The 25,686-nt window shown below is 39.6% G+C and overlaps 1 protein-coding gene across 2 annotated transcripts in view; it reads right to left on the bottom strand.

Annotated features, from left to right (window-relative positions):
- CHRM3 (cholinergic receptor muscarinic 3) overlaps positions 1 to 25,686 on the bottom strand; it is a 511,637-nt gene that overhangs the window by 226,475 nt on the left and 259,476 nt on the right. For both annotated transcript variants that reach the window (XM_073011865.1, XM_037986064.2), the window contains one exon: positions 6,988 to 7,090. The gene's annotated coding sequence lies outside the window, so the exon portion shown is untranslated. The remainder of the gene's footprint in view (positions 1 to 6,987; positions 7,091 to 25,686) is intronic.

The following is a 25,686-nucleotide window of genomic DNA, read 5'->3' as shown; positions in this document are numbered from 1 at the left end:
AAATACATGTCCTCACACAGGTCCTTTTGGTTCACCTGCAAACATCCCCTATTCTTATCTTTTCCCCTCTGGTCTCCAATCTCGCTCTCTCCACTGTCCCAGAAAAAAATTATCATCCTCTCTCCATATGCCTTTCCTTCCTTCCTTCCTTCCTTCCTTCCTTCCTTCCTTCCTTCCTTCCTTCCTTCCTTCCTTCTTTCCTTCCTTCCTTTCTTTCCTTTCCTTTCTTTCTTTTTCTTTCTTCTTACTTTCTCTCTCTTTTTTCCCTCCTTCCTTCCTCCCTCCCTCACTCCCTCCCTCCCTTCCTTCCTTCCTTCCTCCCTCCCTCTCTCCCTCCCTTCCTTTCTTTCCTTTCTTCCTTTTTCTTTCTTTCCTCTTTCTTTCTCTCTCTCTCTTTTCCCTCCTTCCTCCCTCCCTCCCTCCCTTTCTTCCTTCCTTCCTCCCTTCCTTCCTCCCTCCCTCTCTCTCTCTCTGTCTTTCCTTTCTCTCTCTTTTTCTTTCTTTCTTCCTTCCTTTCTTTTTTCCTTCTTTCCTTCCTCTCTTTCTTTTCTTTCTTTCTTTCTCCTTCCTTCCTTCCTTTCTTCCTTCCTTCCTTCCTTCCTTCCTTCCTTCCTTCCTTCCTTCCTTCCTTCCTTTCCTTCCTTCCTCTCCTTCCTTTCTTATTTTTTAAGATGGAATCTCCCTCTGTTGCCCAGGCTGTAGTGCAGTGGCATGATCTCAGTTGACTGCAGCCTCTGCTTCCCAGGTTCTAGCGCCAACGTGCCCAGCTAATTTTTTTGTATTTTTTAGTAGAGATGGGGTTTTGCCATATTGCCCAGCCTGATCTCGAACTCCTGACCTCAAGTGATCCACCCTCCTCGGCCTCCCAAAGTCCTGAGATTACAGACATGAGCCACTGTGCCCAGCTCATACACCTTCCTTTCTTATTTGCATTTGTAAACTTTCAGGGATTACCCCAGTATCATCCTTAAGGCAATCCCTGAGATATTTGGGTCTGGATAATTCTTTGTTGTGGGGGACTGTCTTGTGTATGCCAGAAAGTCTGCATCAATACCTGTTAGGGGACTCACCCAGGGACTGGGCCATAGCAGTGCCCTGTAACAGCAAATTAGTCAAGCAGATTAAAGGGGACACACCTTACTTAATTGTTCTTTGGTGGCAGGCATGAATTCTACCACCGAACCACCCATGTTTTTTTCTGGTAAAAAATTGGTTTGTTTAAAAAATCTTCCCCCATATGGGAATATGGTTTAGGAATCCTAAATACATGAGTTACTTATTCCCTGAGGCACAGTATGTTGTTACAATAGAGAATGTAATTTAACTTCAAAGTGAAATTTCACAATTGCTGAGAAAAATAATTTGACATGTGAAAAGCTTATATTTTTGCTAAGATCATCCTATTGCTTTGGACCATCTTTTTTTTTTTTTTCTAAAATGCAAAAGTGAAGCAATATGTAGCATATCATCTTTAACTGGGTTTAAGCTTTGCCAAGGAAAGTCAGAAATTTCATAGAAAAATAGATAGAGGCAAAAGAATGATCCAAATACTTCTTAGAAAGTTTACTTAGGTAATATATTACCTGACTGGACAACTTAGAAGCTTTTCAGTTGTTCACAAGTAGAGCTGTTTGTATACCAGACTAGCGTTTGCAGAGATACTGTTGAATTTTATCTCTTAATGTTTGTCCACGTGACTCTAGCAAAGTTGTTAAAGAGGCCTCAATTAGGAATCCTTAGACCTAGCACATCTCCTTAATACAGCAGAAAAAAGTACAAAAGACTTTAAAGATGAAAATAACGGTGAAAAGAAAAGGTGTGGGGCAGCTATGCCCAAATAAAATCTAGATGAGCTGCTAATAAAAGTATTAGCTTTTTTGGCCCTTTGACTTTGTCCAAATCCTTTAAAAACGATGTCTCTCTCTCTGCTTCAGCAGAGCATACCAGATAGAGTCTTCTAATCTGATGAATTACCATTTTTATTGCTCATTACTTCATACATCTAGTTCATTGGTTAAGTCACTTCCTAGCTTTGGTATAATTTCATCTGCTTGTGTTTAAAATAAAAATGCATTGGATGTGAATTATTCATTTACTCATTCCACAAATATTTACTAAAGTCTAATATGGCTTAAGCATTGAGGATGTTGGGAGAATACATCTTTTGTTCCAAAATAATCACACCCAAAAGTCAATACATTGGTCAATGGGTACAAAGTAACACTTAAAAAGGGGGAATAAGTCTTGATGTTCCATAATGCAGTAGGGTGACTGTGGTTAACAATACTGTATTGTCTATTTCAAAGTAGCTAGAAGAGAGGATGTTGAATGTTCTTACAACAAATAAATGAGGTGACGTGATATGTTAACTAGCCTAATTACATTTTTATACAATGTACACATGTATCCAAACATCAATATGTGCAATTATTATGTGTCAGTTAAAATCAAAAAGTCAATAAAAGGTGCCAGAGAAATAACAGATTAAAAAAATTTTGCTGTAACAGTAAGTAGACATTAACAAACATATTTTTGAAGCATTTGTTGTATTAACATAAAATAATACAAATCTTAACAATCAACTCAAAATTACCAAGTGTCCATGTTGTATCTGCCATATAATAAACGAGGGCATATTTATATTTTACCTCAGTTTTTTTTAATGATTCCTAACCAATAGCATGTCAGTTTTAGAGAAACGCTCTGATTAAAGGGAGTTAATAGCAAATAAAACAAGCAGTAGAGCATTCAAGATGAAGTAAGCTTAATCCAAGGTTAATTTCAGATACTATTAATTTATCTCCCAATAACTCTTCCATGTAGTGGCAAAATGATGGCTTTTTCAGAGACTTTAATTTTCCTTTATTCTGAACCCAGACATTTGAGAATAGAAGGAATTTAGAAGAAAAAAATGGTGCTTTACATTAGTTGAAAAGCTTTGCCTGTACTAATGTACAACTCTAACATATAAGGGACATCGCTGCTGAATCCTTTCAAAGAAATTCCTAAAATGGCATGAAAGGAATCTGTGACCTTATTACAGCTCTATTCATGAAGGAGAAGAATTGTACACAAGGCCAGTCCATCTTGATCCCAGAAGGACACACAAAGACATCTCGTTAATAAGCACTGTTCCGTAATGTGCCTCTAGAGACGCTCAGTGTGTATGTGTTTGTGTGTCTCTGTATTTTGGTCCCCATTTTTATCCCAAAATACATACGGAAGCTTAAAAGATCGACTGTTGTTTTGATCACAGAATAGCTCTGCACAGGCATATCGTTTGGGTAAATTAGATCCGCAAACACAGTTTAGCTTTGCTGATGAAAATAATTTAAATAAAGAAGGTAACCATGCCTCACATGTTGATTCAACACCTTATAACATCTTTTTTTGTTTGTTTGTTTGAGACCAGTTCTTGCTCACAGGCTGGAGTGCAGTGGCATGATCATAGCTCACTGTAATCTTAAACTCCTGGGCTCCAGCCATCCTCCCACCTAAGCCTCCCAAGTATTTAGCACTACAGGTGTGCGCCACCACACCAGGCCAATTTTTAAATTTCTTTTGTGTAGACACAGGATGTCACTATGTTCAGCTCAGGCTGGTTTTGATTTCTGATCTCAACTGAATCTTTCACCGTGGCCTCCCAAAGTGCTGGGATTACAGGCATGAGCACTGCACCCAGCCTAATTTATAACATCTTTATTGGTCTCAGTTATTTGAATGTCATATACATGTTTTTAGTTACATTTTTAAACACAGGGGCTTGATCTTTTTCATAGTGTAAATCGTGAAACACTGATGGTTTCATATTAAAGACAAAAGTTGTCGCCAGGATAAAATAGTAATTGATTGGGCCATGCACCAGGAATGTTGGCACAGAACCAAATTTCCACTTAGCTTCAATGTGGTTTGAATTTATCAATTTCTTTATGAATCCCAATTAAAATACCTCCAAAGGTATCTTTTCTGAAGATAACTTTCTTATGACACCCCATCTTCTTCCCTTCCGATGGGAAATGTAACCACGCGCATAAGGGTCTACAGGAAAGATTTCAGTGGCTAAAACAATGGTGATATGGTTTGGCTGTGTCCCCACTCAAATCTCAATTTGAATCATATCTCCCAGAATTCCCACGTGTTGTGGGAGGGACCCAGGGGGAGGTAATGGAATCATGGGGGCCGATCATTCCCGTGCTATTCTTGTGACAGTGAATAAGTCTCAGAAGATCTGATGTGTTTATCAAGCGTTTCTGCTATTGCTTCCTCCTCATTTTTCTCTGGCTGCTGCCATGTAAGAAGTGCCTTTCACCTCCCGCCATGATTTGAGGCCTCCCCAGCCATGTGGAACTGTAAGTCCAATTAAACCCCTTTTTCTTCCCACTCTTGGGTATGTCTTAATCAGCAGCATGAAAACAAACAAATACAAATGGTTTATAAGGTCACTTAGGAGAAAAAAAAGGTCTTCTCCACAGTTCAAATAAAATGTTATTTATTAGTGGTAAAGAAGGTCATCTACATGTCTGAGCAGCAGGAGAAAAGACCTCAGCTATAAGCACTCCAACCACACACACACACAACAAATTCTGTTATTCTGCCTAAAAATTCACCCATATCAAATTTTGTTGGGTGAATCATGCAACTTAGGAAGGAGAGACATTTAATACACTTTGGTAGCTGTGACATCAAGTTAATCTTATCGTAGTGTCACTACCAAATTACAACATCCCTTTGATCCTCTGTAAGTTGCAATCAGGACCCTGATTGGGTGGCAATCTGTGGGACAGGTAAGCAATGTATGCCATTTCTATACTTGTGAATGACTTTTGGCCTAAGGATCACTATGGGTCACTTCTGGGTGGAGAAGACCAAGCAGAAGGTACTGCTACAGCTTTTGTAGTCTTCTTCCATTTGCTTCCAAAATTTAATGTTTCAATGACTCAATCCTTCAACAAAGACTGAAGTCAGATTCTTCATTCAACCTAAGTATAAATGATCACCCTAAATTATTATTATTACTATTATTAATGAAGATGGTGAAGCAGCAGTCAACCAGGTATTTTCTATAAAGACAATTACTCTGGCTATTGGATGAAGCATGGATTGAATAGGACAAGAACAGAAATAAGATAATTCAGGGACTATCAGAGAAGAGTGGTGAGATGAGGAAGTGAGGAATGTGACTTGGACTTGGGGGATATTTTTACACAAAGAGAAGGGAAGGTATTAGGGCAGTGGCTGCACCATGGAATAATTTGAGGAACTTTTAAAAATTCTGAAGCCCGCGGTCCACCCTGAGAGGCGTTGATTTAATTTTCTGCAGTGAAGCCTGAGCACCAGTATCTCTTCACAGTGAGGGTTGAGACCTACGGGCTCAGAGTGAACTGTGAAGGGCTGGATGGGCTAGACGTAGAAATTAAGATGAAGAATTTCTGACCATTTACAGAGAAAGAGAAGACTGGGAATCCAGATTTTTATGTGAACTGTCCTGATTTTTTGGTTTGGCAATTTCTTAGTTATTATGCATACAAATTTGTGTAGGCCCAAAATAAATAATAAAATAAATGAACTAAGGTGGATCTGACAAGTAGATGACCAGTTGCAATTTCTGCCTTAAAATCAGGGCCATTAATCTCTAATCACGAATTTCAGACTCTCACAGAATGTAAAAGTAAACCTTTTTGGAAAACCTTAGAAACACATCCGTTAATTACTTCATACATCTCTAAGAATAAACGTGACCTGGTACATTTGGGACATTGCAATTTGAGGTGAATTTTTCTACTCTCTCTCACTCTCCCTCCCTCCTGTTCAGATTTAAATAACAACACGCTTCCCAAGGAAGTACAGAAACCTTCCCAAGGCCATTGTTAAGTAGTAGAGCTAGGTCTTGAGTTCACACCTGACTAATTCTCCTCTGTGCTACTTCCTAATTTCCCAAACTTCATTTTCAACATGCTTTTTATGGAGGTGAGGGAGGAGGCAGAGGCAGGTGAGTTGTTATATAGTTTTCCTGTTGAAAATAGAATTTATGGGAAACTTTTCCAAATATGTACAAGTATTTCAACAAGCCTGCTATATTTCTAATAATATTTTTAAAAGTTGCATACAAGCAAACAATCTTGTAATAAAGTATCCCTGAGTCATTGCATACTATATATACAAACACACACACATACATATATTATGTAATAGGTGTCGTGAGATACCTATGTCTCTATTGATCTGTCTATCTATCCATCTATCTACCTATCTATGTTACATACTCACAAACAGTGCTCATCCAAGTAAGTCTGAATTAGACAGAAGCTACAGGCTGACATATTTATATACAGTGAGAATCTACTTTCAGAATATCCCCTTCAAGAGAATTCATTAAACATTAATATTATCAAACACCATACTGTTCTGTTTTTATGTAATATTTATGTTGGCATACACCAAGGGAGTAACTGTCACAAAATCTTAGTGTTCGAGTAGTCAATTAATTGATTTAATTCTGTTAATTAATTCACATATGTAGTCATTTTTATCCTGTGAGTTATTACACAATTTTCTCTAAGCCTGGACTAATTTGGGGAGGGGAAAGAAGTTGATATTTTTCTGTAATAATTTTGGACTACAAATACTATACTTATACCAGAGTACCAGTCATATTTCATTCATTTGATTTCCATAGATTTTTAGATAAATCTTATTTTCAGAACCATATAACTGTAGACTTTCTCCTCTCTCTTTGAATGACTATAATCTTAATTTGAGCTTATCACATAACCATATCATATAACCAAGAAAATGAAGTAGTCTTCAGGAGTTGTAGATGCCAAAATATAAACATATGCTTCTAAGTAGAAAAGACAAAAGTCATCTCTGACACACGAATTTAATTGTTCAGACCATATTCCATTCTCAGTAATCCACTGGAATGAATATACATCCGTAGTTATGATTCAAAAGTGTCAGTAAACATGTATTGGAGGTTTTACATACCTGTTCCAGGTAGGATCATCAAACCAATACAATGTGTCCAGAACTGTGCTGTTTGTTGAATTTTCCTTCTAGAAAGAGACCAGGTGCCACACCACAGCAAAAGCTAAAAATGAAACAGGGAAGGGATAAGTTTAAAATAAGATAAAAGAGCAAGTAGTACACTCAGATCACCGAATTGTGAGATGGAATATTAATTACATGATGGATTTCAAAAATGGAGATTTATCCCAGCATTTCCTAATATACTTCATCAAGGAATTCTTTTATTCTATGACACCTGTTGGTGTCCCACTGAGGGAGCGATCCACAGCAGTTACTGGGGAGACAATGAGACACTGTTACCTCCTTTTCAACACAGATGCCTCAGCTTATGGTTTCTGCCATATGGTCACCTGCCCTCAGTTTGCAACTTCCAATAATTGGCAGTATTTTATAAGCTTCCCCCACAAATATGTACCCATAACATACATACATTTATATTATTAGGTTCATACAAAGCTGCTATGGTTTCGTATAGAACGACTGTCCTTTTCCAAACTCATACTGAAATGTCATTGCCAGTGTCACAGTAGTAAGAGGTGGGACCATTAAGCGGTGATTAAGCTATGAGGGCTGTGACCTCATGGGTGGGAGAATGCTGTTACAAAACATTGAGTATCTCCCTTCTCCCTCTTTTCCTCTTTTGCTTTTCTGCCTTCTGCCATGTGAAGACACGCATTTTTCTGCTTTGTGGTGACTCAGCAAGAAGGCCAGATACGGGTGCCTTGATCTTAGACTTCCCAGCCCCCAGAATTACAAGGCAATACATGTCTGTTGATAGTGAATTACCCAGTCTGTGGTATTTTGTTAGAGCAGCACAAAAAGAGACACAAATAGTATGAGTTCCCCCTAATGTTTTATAGCAAGTAATTTAAGAATCACTCACTTTACCGATTCAACTTATTTCATAGCAACAAGTATTTGACATTCATTCATCATTTTGATCAATATTTACAAAGCAAATAATATAAAGCAGGAACTGGGTTAAAATACTAAGTAGAGGTTTGGTCTTCTTCTCAAAAAGCCAAGTCTAGTGAGGGAAAGAGGCCAAGTTAGATGTAGATCACTCCCATTTAGGATGTGGAAAGCTAAATCACTGCCAGTCCCAGGTGCAGAGAGATAAGAAGGCGATGTCACAGAGCAGAGGGTCTTTAACCTGAGTCTTATATGCAGTGTAGGAGAGTGATGGACAGACAAAGGGAAATGGGCTGGGGAGGGAGGAGAAACAGATCTAGCTGTCATGCTCCCCTGCAGGAGGCTGTGAGGGGGAATGGCATGTTCTGAAAGCTGCCCCAATGGGGGCTCATAACGAGATGAGGAAAATCAAACTTACACGCATGATGTGGCAGAACATCTTTTATAGATGGAAATGATTGCAAATCAGACTAACGGCACAAATGAAAGCATACACCCCAAGAAGTTTCAGAATTTGAAACTCGTTCCAAAATCCTTTGCACACATTATCTCATTCTGGTTTCACAATCTCTCTGCAGGTTGGGCAATGAAAGTTCGTCTCTACCATGTGCTAGGGGAAACTGAGGTTAAGGAGCTTGCCCAATACCACAGGGTGATTTGTGCAGACTTGGAGTAGAGGCTAAAACTGGGGGCCAGTCCCCCTTACAGCACAAGGAGAGATATGAGGCCAGCGTTCTTGAAGAAGTTAAGTGTGGCACAATGATGAATGTGGTATGACCACGATAGACACGATTTCTTGACAGTGAGTGCTTTGCTGTTACATGCTGCAGAGTGGGCTCTGGGCAGAAATGGACTGTTTCCAATCTCACCCTTCCTGTTTCCAATGTCATAAATACAAGCATGGGGCAGACATGCTCAACTGTGATCAGGTCCACATTTTTCACCGTGTGAGTTTCAATAATAGACTTCTCTGTAATACACATGGCAGACATGTCAGGCTACTTTGTACTGTCCAGTAACTACAGAAAACCTGGTCATTCTGTCTGAATCCAGCTGGGTATGATCCTCAAATTTCCCCTGCATACTTGTTATATATGAGCTTCTCTCAAACCTTGTGATTTCCGCCTCTGAGATCCTTCGTACTTTAGTAACTTTGCTGGTGTAGCTTCTGGGGCAAGGGTCTTTGATGCCAATGAGAAGTTAGAGCTGCCTTGTCTATTCAGGTAGAAAAAGAGGCTAGCACTCGTTTGTAATAGGCGAAAACAGGATAGTGGGCATCGATATGAGGGGAAAGCAGGCTTAATAATGCAAAAATGAAGAAATCTTCTCTATGACACTTAATGAGAGAAGGCTCATATGAAATAATATCTAAAGGAGTCTCTGGGATTCTCCAGAGTTGTGAAATACAGTTGCTGAAGCTGGGAAGATTGCAGAGGAATTTTTCCCCTTCCTCTTCCCTCCCTCCCATTTTTTCTTTTAAACTCCTAAAGTGGAACTGCTTAGAATATTTCCTACACAGCTCAATATCTTATCATGAAGGTAAGAGACTAGAAAATCTTTTGGCAGTCCCCAAATTGCCTTACCCTCATGAAAGAGGACAGAATTTGATATTTTTAATGCGTTTCCAATTGAAAAACTGTATGCTTGGTACAGCCTTTCTGACACCTTATAACGTATTAGAAATTACTTTTGACTTTAAAGAAGAGTGATTGCTTTAAAAGGCAGTTTCTACTACAAATTCCCTCAAGATAAAAACCAATTTCCAGACAACAATGAGTAATAATGCCTAGAAAACAGACACTGGCTATGAGACAGACAAGATCCAAACGGCAGTACCATTCTGAGATGTAACTTCTAACAATGATCTTGTCTTGCACTTCTTGACAAACTACATTTGCTATCACAAGAATTAAGCTTGTTGTCCTTGGGTAGGATGCAACAAATAGAAGATTAAACTGAAGTATTATCTGAAACCAAGACAAAGAAGCAGAAAAACAAGTCAAAAAGTCTCTGAGAAACCTAATGGGCAAAAACTTGGATAAGATGTTTAAACGAGAAATTGGACTGTACAAAGCATTCAAAAATGAGCAATTTATGAAAATGTATTAATTCTGAATGTATTTCCCATTTGGTTGGGTGAACACAAGAAAAGTCACGGGGTGAACAGAAGTGACCTCAGTGATTTGCAACCTAATTCAGCACTTGCTATCGAGAGATCAGGTTTCTAGAGAACACTGATAATTGACCCCTATTAACATAAATTCTGGCATGAGAAAGTGGAGTCTAGAAAACCTTGTATCGAAAGAACTCAAATGGATAATCCATGCAAGAAGAAGTCAGGAGTGGGAGGGGAGGTAGATAAAATTAGAGAAGCAGAGATAGCGAGGAGGAGTAATAATTTTCTGTATGGCCATGAACACACCAGGCATTGATTAATTCACCAAATCGTCTCAACAATCTTGTAAGGGAGATACCATTGTTACCAATTTGCCATTGAAAGAAACTATCTTTGTGAGAGGCTCGTCCACTTAACATACAACAGGAAGTGGCCTGAGTTGGGATTTGAATCTGCTTGTCTGATATGTAAGTGATTTTTCTAATTAAGTCACACTAATTCTCAAATAGTAAGTACAATGTACATTAACTGCAATTATAATGAACAAAAAGTGAAGATGAGACTTGCAAAAAGAACTAATAAATTTATATTTTCTACTGGTCCTATAAATATGCACAGCCCATCAAATAACCAATCTGACCCATATCTATAGCAAGAGTCCTTAAATATATTCATATCTATGGACCTAGTAATCCCACTCACCAATTAGTCCACGGAAATAATTTAAAGTCAGAAAAACGGCATTCCTAGGAAACTGATCACCATAACATTACAGACTGAGTATTCTTTACCTGAAATGCTTGGCATCGGAAGTGTTTCAGGTTTCTGATTTTTTCAGATTTTGGAATATTTGCACTTGTTGGACATTCCTAACCCAAAACCCCAAAAATGCGAAATGCTCCAGGGAGCATTTCTTTTGAGTGCCATGTGGGTGCTCAAAAAGTTTTGGATTTGGGAGCATTTTAGATTTCAGATTCGGGCTGCTCGATCTGTATTTATAATAGTGAATAATAGAAACTATTTGTATATCCAACAGGAAAGCATTTAAGAAAATGTGAGTATAGAAATTGCATGGTGCATTAAGTAGCCATAAGTGATAAATAGGTAGCAATAAGAAAAATGATAACAAAAGCAGAATATAAAATTATATGCTCTGATGATAAATAGATACTCTATATAGGTTAATAAAAACTAAAAGGATGCTCAGAAAAAAAGAAATTGGTTGTGCTAGGGCAGAGTAATTATAAATACATTAAAATCATAATCTCATTCTTACAACATACTATTATACCCATTAAAATATACATTGAGTGAAAATATAAACACAGAAATAAAAAGAAAACATAGCTGATATATGTGGGATATGTGTTTACATGGTTAAATAGTTTGAAGCACACACGATATTATTATGTTACATTATTAACTATTTGATATTGGAGGAGGGGTGAAGGAGATACACTTAGAGAGTATGATGAAAATTAATTTCTTTTTTTTTTTTTTTTTTTTTTTTTTGAGACGGAGTCTTGCTCTGTCGCCCAGGCTGGAATGCAGTGGCCGGATCTCAGCTCACTGCAAGCTCCGCCTCCTGGGTTTTCACCATTCTCCTGCCTCAGCCTCCCGAGTAGCTGGGACTACAGGCGCCCGCCACCTCGCCCGGCTATTTTTTTTTTGTATTTTTTAGTAGAGACGGGGTTTCACTGTGTTAGCCAGGATGGTCTCGATCTCCTGACCTCGTGATCCGCCCGTCTCGGCCTCCCAAAGTGCTGGGATTACAGGCTTGAGCCACCGCGCCCGGCCGAAAATTAATTTCTTATAATAACAAGAGTTAGTGGGAAATAAGATTATAGTAATAGGAAGATTTGTTGACAGAACTGCTATTGCATATGACTTTAAATGCATGATCAGCAATCTTCCACTCTGCACTGTGAATTTCACCTTCTTACCTTCCCTCCATCCCATTCCTACCCCATTCTCTGGACAAGGAAGGAGCTGAAGAAAAGAGCTGAGCTGCAGAATTCTCCCACTCCTTCATTCTCTGCTTGAAGGCATCAGGCCATGGCCTAAGCATGTTCTCCAGCTCGGGGAAGCCATTCTGTCTTCTGCTGGGCAGGAAGAAAGTGCATTTGAAGAAACTGAAGCTAATTTGGGGGTGCTGCTTCTGTCTCATGTAGGAAGAATAGTAAACCAGAAGATGTTCATCATGTGTCTCACATGGTGCCCTGCTCACATCTCTCTAGTCTTGGTCTCTTTGATAGTTTCAGGCAGTATCTTCTAACATCTGGTGCTTCAAAAAATCTCCTGTCTTTTAGACATGATAGGAAGGTGGGGAACCTGCACTACCCACCTCCTGGGTTAATAGTTCTTAGAAAACAAAGGAGCTCCCTAAGTTTATAAATCTTACAAATAGTTTGAAATTCACAAACCCTTGCCCTCTCCCTGCATTATGCTTATACTTGCATGTATAAAAAAGAAACACAAAGTTAAATGTAATTCAGGCACCATTTGATCTCCTTTGGATAAGTTAGCCTCTTAACCTTCCTTTCTCATTCTTTCTCCCTCACCCCTTTCTCTCTCTCTCTCTCTCTCTCTCTCTCTCTCTGTGTGTGTGTGTGTGTGTGTGTGTGTGTGTGTGTGTAGTGGGAAGAAAGAGGCATGGTTTAAATGAACTCAGGAATAGAAGAAAGAGTCTGTGTCTCCAGAATTTGATTGTCTTCTCTGATCTACGGCATGGGGTTCCTTATCCATCTGGGTGCTCCTAGCCCTGCTGACATTGACAGTGAGGTTTTTCACTTGCATGCATGCCATTTGCATTTTATTGACCTGGTAAGCTTGGGTAGACATCTCTGTTCTTGGTCTCATCTTCTCTCCTGCTGACAAGGAGGCCTTTACTGAGGTCTGACTGTGATGCCCACAGAACCCTAGAGTGCTACAGCCCCCAGAAGAGTTGCCTTCATCCGTATGATGGCATGCCATCCTCATTGCCAAGTCCTCTAGCTATCTTGGGGTCCCATCTACACCACACTGGAAAGTAAGTTGTAAGGTTTTCCTCTGACTGACAGGCTGAGCTTCCAACTTCACTAAAATATCGGTAGAGGGCTACATATGAAATGAACCCCTGTCTTGCGCTAACTCATCTTTACCAACATGCCTTTCATTCTCTGGGATAAAATTCTAGGTGGAAAAGCTGGGAGGCATGATTCAGACTGCTTTGTCTCTTCCCTTTCACTGTCATTCTTGTTTTGCAGAATTCACCAAATTCAGCAAGGAAGCATGATTTTCCTTTCCTTTCTTGGTGACATATTCTCCCAACATCAGAGACTGAGGCTAGATGTAATCAGTTGAAGAATTCTCTTCCATACAATCTGACTTGAGTTTTCCAGGCTTGGCCCTTGATAAACTAAAAAAAAAAATTTAGAAATTATTTCTCCAAAACTAATCTGGATTTCCAATTATATCTGAGGCAGAGTAACAGGATGAAGTGTAACCTACATCCCCACTTCACGTCCTCAAAAAAAAAGTAAAATAAAATAACTGTTTTCAATAATGGGGCAACAGGCAGTGCATAACTGTGATAAATGTGAGAAGGAAAAGCTGCATCTAGGCCTTTATTTTTTCTTTTTGACAGGATCTCACTCTGTCACCCAGGCTGGAGTGCACGGGAATGATCCTGGCTTGCTGCAGGCTTCACCTCCTAGGCTGAAGGGGTCCTCCAACCTTAGCCTCCCAAGTAGCTGGGACTATAGAGTGCATCACCATATCCATATAATTCAAAAGAAAATGTAGAGATAGGGTCTTCCTCTGTTGACCAGGCTGGTCTCAAACTCTTCGGCTCAAGTAATCCTCCCTCTATGGTCTCCCAAGGTATTGGAATTACAGGGTGAGCCACTGCACCCAGCCTGGGCTTTTTATTTTGGAGAAATTTCTCAAAAATGGGTAGAGACAAGATAACCCACAGTGAGTTTGGTTGCCTCACTGAGTTGAAGAAATGGTGATTAGAATTTGAGGTGTCCGGTAATCCTATGAAAAAGATGCTAAACAAAATTAGTGATTAGGAAAACACAAATGAAAGCCACAATAAGATACTATCTCATACTGCAAGAATGGCTAAATTAGACCAACATAGTATATCTATGTTGGCAGAGATGGGAAGCAACTATAACTCTCATACACTGCTGATGGGAATGTAATGTGGTACAACCACTTTAGAAAACACACAATGGAAAGTTTATTATACAGCTAAACATATACTTTATGTATACTGCTGAGCAATTATACTCCTACTTACTGGTCAAAGAGAAGTGAAAAATACAAGTCTACTTAGAAACTTGCATATGAATGTTCACAGAAACTATCCACAGTCACCCCAAACTGGGAGAGAAAAAACTCAATTAAAAACTTTGGGATGCTGAGGTGGGAGGGTAAATCACCTGTGGTTGGAGTTCAAGACCAGCCTGGTCAACATGGTGAAACCCCATCTCTACTGAAAATACAAAAATTGGCTGGGTGTTGTGGAGCACGCCTGTAATCCCAGGTACTTGGGATGCTGAGGCATGAGAATTTCTTGAATCTGGGAGGCTCTTGAATCTGGGAGGCAGAGGTTGCAGTGAGCCGAGATTATGCCACTGCACTCCAGCTTGGGTGACAGAGTGAGACTCTATCTCCATAAAAACAAAAAGCAATTATCCATCAGATGGGCTGGAGAAGCAAAATGTGATATAGTCATGCAATGGAATTTTAAAGATGCAATACAAAGTGATGAACTACCGATGTTCACAATATATGTAAATTTCAAAAATATACTGTGCAAAAGAAGTCAGACCCAAAAACACTTCACATAGGATTTTATTTTTGTAAAGCTCCAGAAAAAAGAAATAGAACCTATGGGCCAGAAAGCAGAAAAACATTTTTTCTGGGCTTGGGTTGGGGGTGGCATGTGTTTACAGCAACTAGGAAGAGGTATAAGAGAACTTGGCGTGATGGTGGAAATATGTTAGCGCTTGATTTAGTGGTAGTAACATAGTAGATAAATTTCTCTAATCTCATCCAAATATACACTTAAGATGAACGCTTGTTATTGCACATGTATTATGCCTTAATATAGTTGATTAAAACAAAACCTTAACTGGCTTCTTATTCTTTTACAGTATCAGACTGATCTCCTAAAATCTCATATTTCAAGAGTCATCTTTAATATTGAATATTAATTTAGTACATGCAGAGATATTTTTGTCTTGTGTTTGTTTTTAAAATAATCCAGTGTTTGTGGGAAAGGAGTGCCGTGTAAAAGAAACGAGTTGGCCATGGCCATATATTGCTAATTATTGAAGCTGCAAGACGGGTATAGTGGGTTGATGATAGTATTCTCTCTCTACTTTTGAATATGCTTGTAACTTTCTATTCAAAATGTTTTTTTAATATAGTGGATTGCATTTTAAGTGACAATATTATAATTAGTATATTAGAATGAGGTGTCTAATATAACCCCTTCCACCTTATTATCCCCTGGTCATGTACAAAGTCTTTCTGGGTCTTTCTAACTTTTCTATGTCATTCTAGAATTTTTTTCCCCTTTTATCTTTTAGTCAACGGTCCCTTTCATATTAGAATCAACTTGGGTGACACATGTAGGTGAAGACCTGAAACATTTGAGGAAAATTAGTTAAACCTGAGTCTGGTTCTTTATATTAAATAGTAATGATGCTTAGTGCTCTTAACCATTTCATCCAGCAAAGTATTAAGAAAACAAAACAGTAATGCCAGGCCTGCAGAAATAAGTCCTTTTTTAAGGAAAAAATAAAACAACAACGTGTGGAGAAATGCCACTTTGTTAACTGGATGAATAACAATTTGTCCTTACAAGTTATCTGAAACAGAACAAAGAAGTCAAATTCACATAACAAAGACAAAGAAAGGAGTGTATAAAAAGTTTAAAAGGGAAAGAATATTGGACTTAATTATTTTCACCCTACCTTTCCCTTTTAAGGCATTAAAACTCTTGCCTAACTTCGGGGAGCGCTGGCTCCAAGCTAAGAGTCATATGAGTAGGGTTTGTGTCCAGGAGTGTGCAGCCTATTCCAGTTCAGGCACCAAGGATCAACAGGCTCCATGCTGACAGCGCCTCGGGGAATTTTCGGCGAAATGGAAGCTCCGGATGAAGTCACTCAGAAAAGACATTGATTAAGGATGTAGAAAGAAGATAGTGTTCAACTATGTAGGCAGGGATGCCCTTTAAAGAAGTTAATGTCCCTTTCAGCTTCTTAGTGTGGTGTAAAGTGGAATATGGCATTTCTCCCAATCCTATTATCTCTAGAACTACGGGTTCGTTCTCCGAATAAGACCCCAAACTTACTTTCTAATGAGCAAGACTGGACAAGAAAACACATCCTAATCACCAACAAAGAACATAAGCTTCTGCAATCACACTGTGATGTGATAAATTAGAATTCTGCTCTCCAGAAGTCAACACACTATAGATGAGTTGAGAGTTCTTTTTAATGTTAACCTAGAACAGCAAAGCATCAGAATGTTTGAGCCCAAGTTGTACAGAGGCAATACACAATTCTATTACTGTAGAATTCTAATTTTCCTTTAGACACAGTTCCTTTACATTTTAACTGTATCTTCTTGTACTTTATCCCAAGAGTAATGCAGAGTTATTAAAATGCTTTGAGTGGAAGGCTGAAGGGATAGAGATGGTCTTTATGTAAAAGGTATCTGGAAGCAATGCTCAGACTAAACATTAAAGGAAAAGGGGTTCAAGAAGTGGGGGACACATCAGATTTTAACAGTGTATTTGGGCCAGACATGGTGACTCACACTTGTAATCCCAGAACTTTGGGAGGCTGAGGTGGGCAGATCACTTCAGGAGTTCGAGACCAGGCTGGCTAACATGGCAAAACCCCATCTCTACTAAAAATACTACAGGCGGTAGTTCAAGCCTGTAATCCCAGCTACTCAGGAGGCTGAGGCATGAGAATTGCTTGGACCTGGGGGCAGAGGTTGCAGTCAGCCAAGATCATGCCACTGCTCTCCAGCCTGGGCAACAGAGCAAGACTCTGTCTCAAAAAAAAGAAACAAAACAAAACAAAAAAAAAAACCAAACGTGTATTTGACCTTAAGTGATAAAAAAAAGAGGACACTTCTAAGCAGTACTGAATTCTTAATAAAATTAGGTTGCATGGAGTCTGCACCAATTTCCAAAAAGCAATGTAAAACAAAACACTTATTGCATATTGCTTTTAGGTCGTAGGAGAAAAATGGGTTTGTAATAGAGTTACAAAGGTACAAGAGCACACATGGATGATTCCGTTCCTAGCAGGTATGGGAAGACAAAGGACATGACAGAGAAAGGTGATTTGTGATGGATTCTGAAGAGCTGGGTAGAGTTTTGACAGGCAGACTTTCAAGATAAGGGGATTCATGCATACAGAAGAACATCCGGAAGCCTGCAGCACAGAGCATATTTAGACAGCTCGACCAGAGCATGTGCACTTACAGGAGGTAGCACGTGAAAGGGAAAGGGTGAAGAGGTGCTTCTTTGAGAGCTTAATTCTCCCCCTTGAGCTTCAGTTTCTTCGTGGAGTCTAAACTTTCCTATCTGGGCTTACAGTGAAGATCTGTCCAAAAGTGGAGTGACATCAGTCCATTGCCGAGAGTGTTGAGGCCGGGTGATCAGGAAAAGCCGTCCTGATAGGTTGCAGGAGAGAAAAGGCCTTGTAATAACGCATATGAGACGTCTGCACAAGTCTCCGCACATGGCAGTGGACTCGGATGCTGAGGTCTGTGTGGGATATGAGGGACATTGGACCAGACGTCTCACCTGACTGGACAGAGAAGAGGAGATCCTCCACCTATTTTTATAAGGCAGGGGAACGGTAATGCTTTGGAGATTAAAAGAAAAAGGAACGTGCCTGTGCTGGGTGTATGTGTGTATGGATTTTAGGAGACTGTGGTAAATAAATCTGTGTGGTAGAGATGCTGTATAAGCTGTGAAGGTGGCTTGCTCAGCTGGCAATATAAGCAATTCATGACACAAAGAAATTAAGCCATGGAGAAATCATTAAAAAATGGAAATATAAAGATGACCTACCTGCACAAGAGTTAACAGACTGATTTGAGAGGAGATGCAGATTAAGAAGAAAAGAGTGTCACGCAATCATAAAAAAGAACAAATCGTGTCGTTCGCGGCAACATGGATGCAGCTGGAGGCCATTATCCTAAGTGAATTAACACAAGAACAGAAACCCAAATACTGCATGTTCTCCCTGTAAGTGGGAGCTAAACATTGTGTACTCATGGACATAAAGATGACAACAGTAAACACTGGGCCTACCAGAGCGGGGAGGAAAGGGCGAAATGTTGAGAAACGAGTTGTTGGACACTATGCTCACTTCCTGGGTAACGGGATCCGTCATACCCCCAACCTCAGCATCTCGCAGAAAAACCAGGTAACAAACCTCACATGTACACCCTGGAGCTAAAACAAAAGCTGATATTGTGAAAGAGAGAGAGACTGTCTAATGGGAGGGGCAGAGAGCTCAGTTTCAGGAAACGTTAACTACTTCAGGAGGCAGGTGGTGGAAAAGAAAAATCCAGTCACAAAACCAGGAAATAACAGGAGAAAGTGGAAGAACACATAATTGTGAGATATTATTGGTGGCATTGTCAAGAAATAAGTAACAGCCTGGGCTCGGTGACTCACGCCTGTAATCCCAGCACTTTGGGAGGCCGAGGTGGGCGGATCACCTGACGTCAGAAGTTCGAGATCAGCCTGGCCAACATGGTGAAACCCCAGCTCTACCAGAAATACAAAAAAAAAAAAAAAAAAAAAAAAATTAGCTGGGTATGGTGGCAGGTACCTGTAGTCCCAGCTACTCAGGAGGCTGAGTCAGGAGAATTGCTTGAACCTGGGAGGTGGAGGTTGCAGTGAGCCAAGATCAAGCCACTGCACTCCAGCCTGGGTGACAGTGAGACTCCATATCCCACTCCCCTCACCAAAAAAAAAAAAAAAAAAAAAAAAAATCTGGAAACCACAGATGCTGGGGAGGACGTGGAGAAATAGGAACACTTTTACACTCTTGGTGGGAGTGTAAATTAGTTCAACCATTATGGAAGACAGTGTGGTGATTCCTCAAGGATCTAGAACCAGACATACCATTTGACCCAGCAATCCCATTACTGGGTATATACCCAAGAGATTATAAATCATTCTACTATAAGGACATATGCACATGTATGTTTATTGCAGCACTATTCACAATAGCAAAGACTTGGAACCAACCCAAATTCCCATCAATGATAGATTCAATAAAGAAAATGTGGCACATATATACCATGAATACTATGCAGCCATAAAAAAGGATGAGTTCATGCCCTTTGCGGGGACATGGATGAAGCTGGAAACTATCATTCTCAGCAAACTAACACAAGAACAGAAAACCAAACACCACAAGTTCTCACTCACAATTAGGAGTTCGACAATGAGAACACGTGGACACAGGGAGCGGAACATCACACACTGGGGCCTGTCGGGGGCGAGGGACTAGGGGAGAGATAGCATTAGGAGAAATATCTAATGTAGATGATGGGTTGATGGGTGCAGCAAACCACCATGGCACGTGTATACCTATGTAACAAACCTGCACGTTCTGCACATGTATCCCAGAACTTAAAATATAACAATAAAAAAAGAAACATTCCAAAAAACCCAAAAAGTAACAATTGCCTCAAATTCTATGTTTTCAGGTAGAAAAACCAGGAAAAAATAATTTCCATTAAAAAGGAGAAGGGTTCACTGATAACCTTTAAGGCGAATGGTTCAAGGTAATTAAAGGGTAAGTGCAAAGTGCCAATAAATTCAAGATGAGAGGGACCAAGGCAGAAGGACAGACAATGCTGAGAAGCCTAGCAGCTCAGGGAAAGCAGAAAAATGGCCACTGATTACAGGAGAAAGCACTGGGCATACAGTAGGCACTCAACGTCTTTTTGAATGAGTTGAAGAAGACAGGGAGGTAAGGTCTAGAAAAGTCTTTTTTTTTTTTTTTTCCAGAAAAAAATTAACTTTTAATGTTGGAAATGCCAGCGTAAGAAATCAGGCTAAAAGGACAAGAGAGAGAGGATGGGGAAAAGTGAACACAGTCACGGAAGGGACCATTCTTTTCCAGAGACCAGTGGCTTGATGGGAGAATGAGCACACAGATCTGCTGCAGGGGTCTGGGCTGCAGATATGTGGATTCTAGGTTCCGCTGAACAGCAGGTGAGGGGTTCTCTAGGAGAACATTGGTTTGAAGGGACAGGAAGGGAGAAGGAACTTTTAGCAAAGCTGCTATCAAGAGCAGACTGAACTGTGGTGAAAGGTAGACAAGAAGTACGCTGAGAAGCCAGGAAGACCCACCCTGAGAATGGGCCTTGTCTACAAGGCATTGGATTTCTCCACTACAGATGTGCAACACTGAAACATGAGAAGAGAAAGGCTTCAAAGAGGGTAACAGGAGATCATAGGGGAGGACAGGAGTGACAGGGGTTAGAGTCCCAGAGAGGGTGCCACCCAGGGAGGGAGATTGGACAACTCCCAGGTGTGGCCACAGGGGACTCACCATCTTCTTATGAAACTAAGAGGAAAGAAAGGGGCCTAGAGCTCACCAGGAGAGATTCTCAAGATCAGGGGTAAGAGAAAAAACAATAAACTTTCCAAACTATACACATCATTTTCCAAAAGTGCAATGGCAACTGTTTTCTCCATCTTGCAGAATGAAAACAAAAAGAAAAGTTTTGGAAAGTATTTTAGAGGTATGTAGGAAGCCCCGTTAGTGCTAAGGAAGCAAGACACTGGTGCCTGTCACTTTCATTCAAGAGCACAAAGAACCATGCCACACAAAAGCAGGACTTTTAACAATGCCTTTGACACTGTTGGATCACTGAATCAGTGATAAATCAAAAATGGAGTGAAAGCCTTTTCCTTCCCAAGCTATGCACATGCACTCATAGAGCTGGATTTAACAGGATGACTTACACGAAGGTAATGCTTTATGCTCAGAAGGACTATGTAAATATTTGTAGGCAAAGAGGGTTCTTGGATGAATGAATAGTCATCTACTGCTTTCTGATGTCTTAAAAATATTTTTAAAGCGAAGACTAAAACGGAATTTTGGTAGCTTTTAATTCTTCATGGAAACCAGAAGGAAGACCCAGGGGATAAATTTGAGTATCCCATTTGGGAAATTTGGTTTCCTGATGAAGAAAAAAAAAATGTTAATTTTTTTCTTTAAGTGTTACACATATTTTAGAAAATTGTTTTGATATTTAAATGGATCACTTACCAACCAACATTTCATCCTACTGGTTCCCTAGCCATGTGAAATCATCAGACATTTCCTGAGATTTCTTTAAAGGGACAGCTTTCTTGGTACCACTCCAGTGATTCTAATTCAGGAGGCCAGAGGTAAGGCCCAGGAATATGTATTTTTTAAGTGTTTAAAGGAATAGTGAAAGTGGTAAGCGCATCCTACAATTAGCAAAGTGCAAAATGCATGTATTTAGATTTGCGTTGTACAAAATTTACGAGTACATTGGCACTGTTCAACTCCAGTCTCAGATTTAAGCCTAACTGGTTTCGTTTGGAAACCTAATAAATACAGCTTCAGTTTTAGTAATTCTGCCTTAAAAATACAAACAGGCCTAAAAATAAGGGGGCAGTACACTACAAATTAATTTACTAGTGTGTATTCTTCCTTTCTCTGAGGAATCTATCCCATCAACTCTGACGGCACTGGCATGAGACAAGATCTCCTTCAGTCAGTTGTCACAGGGAACATTCAGCTTTCCCTCTCCAGGGGATGTGCCACAAGAAAAAGACATACGGATGTGTTTAATGGGAATTGTAGAAACTCGGGAGTTTAGCAAACTGTTCACAAAATCCAGGGTGTAAATTATTTTGAGTTACCTGAGAAGACAAAAGCTCTTAAGTCAGCTCAGGTAAAAGCCAAAGCTCTGTGAGTGATCTGCTAGAAAAGGGTGGGTGGCAGGCAGAGACACGCAAAGCAGGTGAGAGTGAAGGGCAGCAGGCAGCACAGGGGGCAGAACAGAGGTACCTCCTTAGCCCTAACGTCAGGGCTGGCCGGCACCGGGACAGCCCCGACTGACTGAGACCTTCTGCTTCCCAAACACTGCTTCGCAAATACATGTGAGAGATTTAAAAAACAGAAGAATAAGAAGAAGAAAAGAAGAGGAAGAGTAAGAAGGAGGAGGAGGAAGAAAGAAAGGAGAAGGAAGAGGAGAAAGGAGAAGGAGGAAGAAGAAGAAGGAGAAGGAGAGGAGGAGGAGGAGGAGGGAAAAACAAACAAAAACAATATCACCAAATAAACACTCCTCCATTTATTAATATCCATTGCAGAAAACTATTAACTTGAGTCTGTCAAGTTACTAGAAAATTGTACTTTCTGGATACCTGTCCTGAGTAAGGCTAGGGGACAATGATGGGGCAGGTTATTCTAAGAATTTCCTACATATTAGGCTTGATATTGTTTTGAGGCTATAATTCAATTGTGCTGTACTCAAAAGAAAAATTAAGTTACTCCCAATATTTTATCAAAAATTGACTAGGGTGTTACCATACCAAATCAGAAATACTGATAAATGACTGCCTTGACAAAATACATGTTGCCATCCACATCATTTGGGTTACTTTTATTTCCCAAGGTTAAAGGTTTTCATAAAGTCTCCTACAACAATCATGTACAGTCATTTCAAAAAACAGACATGTCCATCACACCTCATATCTACTAGGACTCTTCCTGCTTCTGGGAGGCAGGTTTACAATCATTACTAGAACTCCGCGCAGTGTTTCAGTCAGCTGACAAATAAGAAGCGTGTTTGCAATAATCTCTAAAATGACGGCTTTCAAACTTTTTTAACCTCTTATCCACAGTTAAGATACACACACACACACGTATCTAAAACTGAAGCAGATATTTCCTTAAACAGTTTTTATCCTCACAATGCATGATATGCTTAGATACATTCTATTCTATTCTGTTTTTTTTTTTTATTAATAGGCTTTATTATTTATTTATTATTTATGGTAGTTTTAGGTTTGCAGAAAAGTAGAACAGAAACTACAGAGAGTTCCTATATACTATCTCTCCTTTCTCCCTTCTCACACAGTTTCCTTTGTTATTAATACTTCACATTAATATAGCATATTTGTTACAACAAATGAACCAATGTTGATATATTACTATCAGCTAAAGTCTATAGTTTAAATTAGGGTTCACTCTCTGTGTTGTACATTCTATGGATTTCGACAAATCTATAATGATGTATCCACCATTACAGTATTATACAAAATAGTTTCACTGCCTTAAAAATACCCCATGCTCCAACCTATCCATCCCTCCCTCTACGCTAACTCTTAACCAGTCATCATTTTACTGTCTCCACAGTTTTGCCTTTTCCAGAATATCATATTGTCAGAATCATCCAGTATATAACCTTTGAAGCCTGGCTGCTTTTACTTAGCAAAATCCATTCAGGGGTCCTCCATGTCTTTACATGACATGACAGCTCATTCTTTCTATTGCTAAATATTCCATTGCCTAGGTGTGCCACTGTTTATTATTTCATTCTATTTCATTAAAAAATTGGATGTGAACACAGTGAACTGAGTTTAGAACCTAAAACTCATTAATCAGCCATATCCATAATTTGAAACATACTGCCTAAAATATGTTGTTAAGTGCTTGCTAAGACTGCAAAGGAGCAGACACTTTGGTCTCTACCTTAGAAGTTTATAATGTTACTGAGAGGAGCAGCCTATGTATGTAACATTTAGTAACAAAAGCATAATCACAATACAAATGTTAACATCAAAATAAAAGTAGAAGACATTTAAGAATAGAAGTTCTTTAGTTCTGTTGGGCATTAAGAAGAATTGGCAGGTGCTGGGATTTAACTGTAGAAGCAGGACCTTTCTGTCACTTACTGATCGGGAGACCTGGGCATGTTATTATTTCTATGTGCCGCCATTTCCTCATTTATGAAAGTGATATAATAGTAATATCTATCTCACTGGGTACTCATAAGAAGTAAATGAAATCATGCACACATAGAGCTTGGAAGAGCATGTGACATGTAAGAAGTCTTCAACAAATATTAATCTATTACTATTGTTGTTATTATTATTTTTGAGACAGGCTGGAGTGCAGTGGCACGATCTTAACTCATTGCAACCTCCACCTCCCAGATTCAAGCAATTGCACCCCAGCCTCCATAGTAGCTGGAATTACAAGCATGCACCATCATACTGGGCTAATTGTTTTGTATTTTTAGTAGAGCCTGGGTTTTGCCATACTGGCCAGGCTGGTCTCCAACTCCTGACCTTAAGTGATCCCCCTGTCTCAGCCTCCCAAAGTACAGGGATTACACGCATGAGCCACTGTGCCCAGCCATATTAATTTATTATTATCATTACTAACCACTCTATCCATCTTGCATACTTTTCTGGAATATAGTAAGAGTTCAACAGTTTTTTAAATATATCTAGACTAAGGACTACACTTATCTTAGGCTTATTGCTCTGTGGAAGCTTGTCAGAAGAGCTAGACCATGAGCCTTGAAGAAATGCATGTGATTGGTAAGTGTAGGAAAGAAGAAGGTTGTAAGATGCTGAGAAGATAGTATAATATGAGGCTGAAAAGCAGAAAAGTAAAAGTAACATTTGGAGGACAGTAATCAATTTGATGAAAGAGGAGAGTTAGGGCCAGGTGCAATGGCTAATGCCTGTAATCCCAGTACTTGGGAGGCTGGATCACTTGAGGCCAGGAGTTTGAGACCAGACTGATCAAATCAGTGAGAACCCCATCTCTACAAAAAACAACACAAAACAAAACAAAAACCACTGGCGAGGGTGAGCATGACGGCATGTGCTGGTAGCACCAGCTACCTGGGAGGCTGATGCAGGAGGATCATTTGAGCCCAAGAGTTGGACGCTGCAGTGAGCTATAATGAAACCACTGCACGTCAGCCTGGGCAATAGAGTGACACCCAGTCTCTAATAAGTAAAGAAAAACAAGACAGTTAGAAATTAAGAATGAGAAACTTACAAAGATCACTGATGGTCTTTGCAAATGACAGACATTTGGACTTCCTCTTTCAATGAGTATGAGAGGACCACCTCAGTTACTGAAATAAAGAGAACAAAGTCCTAACGCCCTCAGGTATCCACCGTAGGTAATGAGCTAACTTCTCCTCTATATATGTTGGAATGGTACCAGTTATGCACTATCCTTTGGAGAGTTGGGGAGATACACTTAAATAATTTTCTGTGGTTCAGTTGAAGAAATCTGAAGCAGATGTTTATCTATCGTCCATTATGGTAGACACTTGCCAAGTGTGACATTTCCAATTGAAATTTTTAAAAAAGAATTAAAATTTCCCTTCTTCAGGTGCCACTAGTTGCATTTCAAGTACTCAATAACCACAAGTGCTTGGTGGCTACTGCACTGGATAGTACAGAGAGAATATTTCCTTCATCATGGAAAGTTCCCTTGAGAAGGGAGCCCAGAGACTAGAGATGCACCCGTGAAGGGGAGGAATGGGACAGTGGCTGGAGGAGAGACACAGAGTGAAGGAAA

The sequence above is a fragment of the Chlorocebus sabaeus genome, chromosome 25 (assembly GCF_047675955.1).
Source record: "Chlorocebus sabaeus isolate Y175 chromosome 25, mChlSab1.0.hap1, whole genome shotgun sequence".
Taxonomy (NCBI): domain Eukaryota; kingdom Metazoa; phylum Chordata; class Mammalia; order Primates; family Cercopithecidae; genus Chlorocebus; species Chlorocebus sabaeus.
Note: the sequence above shows the minus strand (reverse complement) of the source record. Positions and strands in the feature narration are given on the sequence as shown.